Genomic DNA, 6718 nt, shown 5'->3' with positions numbered 1-6718 from the left:
ATATGCTTGATTTTCATCCATCCCCTACTCCAAGTGCTCATGGAGAGGTGTTATGTAGAGATGATGGTGCTGATTTAGTTGATGAGAAAACTTATAGAAGTATTGTGGGGAGCTTGATATTTCTAACCCACACAAGGCCTGATATTACATATTCAGTTTCACTTGTTTCAAGATATATGAAAAATCAATTTGAAATACATATGAAGGCAGCCAAGAGGATTTTAAGGTATGTGAAAGGCACTCTAAATTTTGGTATTCATTACTACTCTTCTGAAAAATTCAATCTTGTTGGATTTAGTGATTCAGATTGGGGAGGTAGTCTTGATGACCGTAAGTCCACATCTGGAAATTGTTTCTCTTTTGGTTCTGGTTTGATCACATGGAGCTCAAAAAAACAAAGCATTGTTGCCCTCTCATCCACAGAAGCAGAGTATGTTGCCGTTACCTCAGCAGGTACACAAGCCCTTTGGCTCGGAAAATTTTTGGAAGAAATTGGAGAAAAACAAGTTCAGCCTACAGTGATCTCTTTTGATAATGTAAGTGCCATCAAGTTAGCAAAGAATCCAGTTCATCACAGCAGGACAAAGCATTTTGACCTGAAATATCACTTCATTAGAGATTTGGTGCAGAAGAAGGATATTGAATTGAAGCATATAAAGACTCAGCATCAACTAGCAGATATCTTCACCAAAGCAGTTGCAAAAGATCAGTTTTTAGCACTACGAGATAAGATAGTAAATCCTCATTAATCATTAAGGGGGAGTGTTGGGAATAATGCTTAATTAGTTATGTAAATTTCTATTTAGTGTTCTCTGCAAAAATAAGGCAGCAAATTGTTAGCTGCAATAGTGCTGGAAATTAGTTGTGATGTCAGTAGATTTGTTTCAGAGTAGATTTTAGTAATAGTTTTGCTATATAAGAATGTAGTTAATAGCTGAATTAATATATGAGATTTGCAGCATTTTTAGCTCACACAGTAACTGTGTTTCTTAATTGTTTTTTTTTTTTCTTATATGTATTTTTATCCATAGTACTATTGTCTTCTCAATTGGCTTGAAATAATTCATTTCATATTCTACAAACTTCTCATTACAGCTGCTGCACGTTGTTTCTTCTTCTTGATCTTGCATAACCCTGTATCCAGACCAAAAATCTACTTTTGTGGCTTCGTCAATTGCCTCAGAAAACTCATCCTTAAGGTCCTTAGAAGAGCTTTTCAAGAATTTCCATAGATCAACAAGCCCTTCTCAGATGAATTACCCAGCTGCTTCACCTGAACATATGGTAATAATCCTGAAGCTGGAAACTTCTCGTTACAGCTGCTGCACGTTGTTTCTTCTTCTTGATCTTGCATAACCCTGCATCTAGAAAAGAAATCTGCTATTTTGGCTTCCTCAATTGCCTCAGAAAACTCATCCTTAAGGTCCTTAGAAGAGCTTTTCAAGAATTTCTGATTCTTGTATTCTAATGTTTTGAAGTATTCCCAAAAAGGGAATACCCTTTTTTCTTTAACCCATCTTTATGCCCAATCCGAGTTATTTTTAATGTGGAAAAACTTAACACAAAGTCTTCCAGGAACACAAACGCTCTGCATAGATTTTGGGGCATCTTTCACCGGGTGGTTAACTTTAGCGGGCCAAACAGGTCTCTCCTTTCTCCTCTTAGACTTCACCCAAACGATATCACCCACGTCAAACTGTTCCCGACGCGGGCCCTCTGAACATTCAAACCCCACCAGAGAAGATGGGTTGGAAACCCTAAAATCATCATACTGCTGCTCCTTCTGATTTGCCTCCGTCACCTGCTTCTTATTGGGTTCGTTAGTATAGATGCTTCCACCAACCTCTACCGTAGCGTTTTGACCCTTCAATTTTATGCCTTGCTCGGTGTCCGTACTTTTCATGCGCTTAGTTGGTCTATTTCTGAATTTCCCTGATTCATCTTTAACATCGCAAAACAGAGCCTGAAGCCTCCCATTTGCAGGCGCCCCGTCATCATCCCCACTATTATGGCGACGAAATACATACCCCAATGATTCCGCATCGCCCCTGTGGCGTCTCACATCTCTAATTCTCTTCCTAGAATTCCCCATGTTAAAGTAAAACCTCGATGAAACCCTATCTCATTCGCCCATAGGAGTTATATTGAAAAGGAATGAGCCATCTTTTTGGCATTCATTCAATGGCAAGATTGACTGGTGATGATCAGAGCCACAATAGGCTAGATGGGTGGTAGATAACGATAACTCCTAGTCAAGAAAATCACTTCCTACTAGAAAAATGATCTAGCCTAGTTGCTATGTGCCCTCGCTCGATTTATTTGTTGCTCAAAGTATATTTTGATAGTTTTGGTTTTACATCAAAGAGATATAACTCAGAAATAAAATCCTCCTTTTCTTGGAATTGATTTTTGACTAGGCTAAGATTCCTCCGATTCTTCTCCCACTGGTGGATAGTAACCTTAAAGTCCCCCCTAATATAAGACTGGAATTCTAAAGATGATCTTTCTTTCCTAAGAGGTATCCCAAACATTTAGTGGTAGCTTGAAAGAAGGGGATATCAAAGATGTTGAAATGTGGAGGAAATGGGAAATGTAGGAGAAATAGATGTAGAGGAAAGAGGCTAAGTGGAGAAAATAATATGAAATTAAGATAGAAGGAAAATTGACCATAGAGGAATAAGGGATAAGGAGGATGAAAAAGAAGGGAATGTGGGAGATGGATGAATATGGAGGAAATGAAAAAAGTAGAAATAAATGTGGAGGGAAGAGGGTAAGTGGAGAAAATGAATGTGGAATTAAAATAGAAAGAAAATTCATTTTCATGTGTATAAGTGGTTTTTGCATGAAAATGATTACAAAGTTGAAAAAATAACATAATTATATAAAATTATTTAGTAATCTTCGGCAAAATCACATAATCAATCCCGGTTGAAGACATCATTTGTGATGTAGAATATGGCATTAAGAACCTTCCTGATAAGATTAAAGACACGATTAGACAGGATTGCGTCGTTGCCCTGAGGAGGGCTAAGCCTCCCCGTAGCAATATTAGCAAGGCTGAGTTTGAGGCTCTGAAGACCTTGAACGAAAATCGGGACGTTGTGGTCTTAAAAGCGGATAAAGGTGGGGCTGCCGTTATCCTGGATAGAGAGGATTACAGGACTAAGATGCTCGACCATCTCTGTAACAGTGGGAGTTATAAGAAGCTTTCGAAAAATCCCCTCAAAAAGGTTTCCAGAGCGGTCGCTCGTGCGATCAAGTCGTGCAATTCCACGATTCCTCTTGCCCAGAAACTTATTGAGGGTAACCCCATCACTCCTAGGATTTATGGTCTTCCTAAAATCCATAAGGATGGGGTCCCCCTGAGACCCATTGTCAATACCATTGGTGGTCCAACTTACCTCCTGGCCAAGTTCCTCGCTGCTAAGTTGAGACCCTTGGTTGGGAAGACTGAGTCCTTTGTCAAAGACTCAGCTTCTTTTATTGAGGATCTTAAGAAAATTGAACTTGAGCCTGAGGACATTCTGGTAAGTTTCGACGTGGTCTCTCTTTATACTTGTATTCCTATCAATGAGGCCATGAAGGTAATTAATAAGCTAACTGACCCGGATACGGCTAAGTTAGTTGAACTTTGCCTTACCTCCACCTTTTTCAGCTTCGAGGGAGAATTCTATGAGCAGACTTGCGGAGTTGCCATGGGCTCCCCCTTGTCCCCTGTCGTCGCTAATCTCTTCATGGAGGAGTTTGAGTCTAAAGCTTTGGCCTCCTCTCGTCTCTTACCGAAGCTTTGGAAAAGATTCGTTGATGACACTGGTGTTGTCTGGTCTCATGGTCCGGTCGAGCTGGATCGTTTCTTCAGTCACCTCAATAACCAGTCCGCCGCCATTAAATTCACGATGGAAAAAGAAGATAATGGTTGTCTTCCATTCTTAGATGTTCTCATCTCAAAGAAGGTGGATGGTTCCTTTTCTCATCAGGTGTTTAGAAAGAAGACACATATTGAACAATACTTGCATGCGTCTTCGCATCATTTCCCCGCTCAGAAGTTAGGGGTCCTTAGCACGCTTGCCACACGTGCTGTTAGAATTTCGGATGAGGAGAGCCTGGAAGCGGAGAAGGCTCATCTCCTTGATGTCTTTGAGAAGAATGGTTATAATAGGCACCTAGGTCATAAAGCCTTCCTCAGGGCCAAGAAGGAGCCTTCCATCCGAAAGGTTCCCAAAGACTGTACCTTGGGTGTGAATCTTCCTTACATCCAAGGGACCACAGATAGGATTGCGAGGGTTCTGAGGAAGTACGATGTGCCCGCAACTTTTAGACCTCTCCGCACTATCCGTAGCTCCCTCAGGTCTGTAAAAGACCCTATTGACCCTAAGGATATGAAGGGCGTCTATGTCATTCCCTGTTCCTGTGGGACCCCTTACGTTGGTGAGACTGGTCGCTCTATCAATCAACGGATTAGCGAGCATTCGGCTTACTTAAGACATGGTAGGACCAAGTCCTCAGCCTTGGCTGAGCATGCGGGTAAGACTATGCATCATGTTTGTATAGAAGATGCTCAAGTCATTGCCAAAGTTGCGCAGTTTCACCATCGCAAATTTAGAGAGGCCCTGGAGATTGAGAAAAGGCCGAACAATCTTAATAGGGATGATGGCTGGAAGATTAGCAGTTGCTGGGTCCCAGCCTTGTCTTCCTAGCCTCCTCCTTCCCTTTTGTTAAGTCTTAGGGTTTCTGTCTTCCCTCTCCTCAAGTTCTGGTTTTGGCGGGTTTATCTTATTATTATGGAGTGCATGGGGTATTAATATAATTTCCGGCTTATTGTATTAACCTTATTCCAGGGGGTATTTCAGAATTAGATTTGATTTTTACCTTTATCGAATTAATAAAGACCCCCCTTTTAAGTAATAAGATAATTAACTAATAACATAGTTAATAAAAATAATTAATGAATATAAATTATTAAATTAATGATAAAAGGTGATCTAGTTTTACCAAATGACCCTTAGGTTAAATGGTAAACAAGAAATTAATAAAAATATATATGATAACATGAGATAATGGATATACTCTTTTGTTTTACCTAATGTAACTATATTCTAGGAATATTAATGGTTTAACTAGAATACTATTTATTGTTTTTAATAATATTAGAACTATAAATTATTAAGAAAATATAGATTATTGTATAGAACTTATTATTTTAATTTCGAATGGGCCTTTACATTTAAATATTAAATTAAAATGATTTTTTGGATTTAAACTTTTACCTATGATAACTAAATCCTAAGAACATTTAATAATATTTAATCGTATTTAAATAATTTGAATAATAATAAATATAGGTTTTATGAAGATAGAATTTATTAATGACCATTATATTTAGTTTACCATTATTAATTTACCATAATTTATTAATGACCATTATATCTAGTTTACCATTGGGTCCCTAGATATAAACAATTATTATTAAATAAATACACAGATAGTAATTTAATACTATTTATTTGTAATTAAATAATTTACGAATAATAAAAAATATAGGTTTTTAATAAATATGTAGATTTAATGACCATTATATTTAAAACAATAATTTTATTGTATTATTCAATTAACTAATAATAATATGTCTCTATTAACAATAAAATTATTAGTTTGACTTTGGTCATCATGTCAAAATTAGCCGTTGCAATATAGCCGTTGGAGTCTCTGCACACTCTATTTAATCAAGCTAAGCCAGATTAGTTCTTCATCTTGTCCTGACGATGAACCACACTGGTTGTTTCGAAACACGTCGACATAAGATTGATTATGTGATTTTGCCGAAGATTACTAAACAATGTTATGGATCACAGAAGTCTAAATTCCTTAATATATAAAATTATTTATGGATAAACACTCTAGTGATATTTTTTTATTAAATTATTATCTTATTACTATATAATAATTATTTGAAACTCTATTACAGTTCTTTTGAAATTTAATATACTAAATTAAATAAATTGAATTTTATTTTTATTTTTATGGAAGTATCATATTTCCAATGTTTATAAAAGTGAAATTACAACTCACTATAATGTTTTAAAATTTGAAAACATTTTACTTGGATTTTAATTTAATCAAATTAGTTTTAATTTATATTAAAAAAATAATTATATTAAGTTAATTTTTAATTTATTAAAAAAATGAAATAAATATACATATTTCAACTAAAATTAAAGGTTAGTGAATAAAATATAAATTTTAAAGATATATTTTATTTTCAACTAATTATAAAAAATAAAGATATTTCTATCTCTTACACACATATTAATTAATTGGTAAATTTAGAGGATTAATTGCAAGAAAGACCCAAGGTCAATTCACACCAATTGATACTATTCATCTTAATTTTAAGAGATTTATAGATTTCTGCCCTTTTTAGGTCCTTATAAATGATTATCTCACTCATACACAAAAACACACACACATATTAATTAATTAGTAAATTTAAAAGATTAATTTCGTAAAAAATCCAAGATCAAATCACACCAATTGCTAATGTTCATCTTAATTTCAAGAGATTTACAGATTTATGCCTTGTAGATTTTTATAAAATTTTTCCCAAAACTAATGAACAAGAATACTCAACTTGTACAATTTCTTTTTCACAATAGCCACCATGTCTCCAGAGAATAGAAATTGCGTAAAGAGAAATTAAACCTACTGACTTTCACTAGAA

Source organism: Pinus tabuliformis, chromosome 7 (genome assembly GCF_031772625.1).
Source record: "Pinus tabuliformis cultivar Carrire ecotype Pingquan chromosome 7, CPIR1, whole genome shotgun sequence".
Classification (NCBI taxonomy): domain Eukaryota; kingdom Viridiplantae; phylum Streptophyta; class Pinopsida; order Pinales; family Pinaceae; genus Pinus; species Pinus tabuliformis.
The sequence above is the reverse complement of the archived record's forward strand: the minus strand, read 5'-3'. Positions refer to the sequence as shown.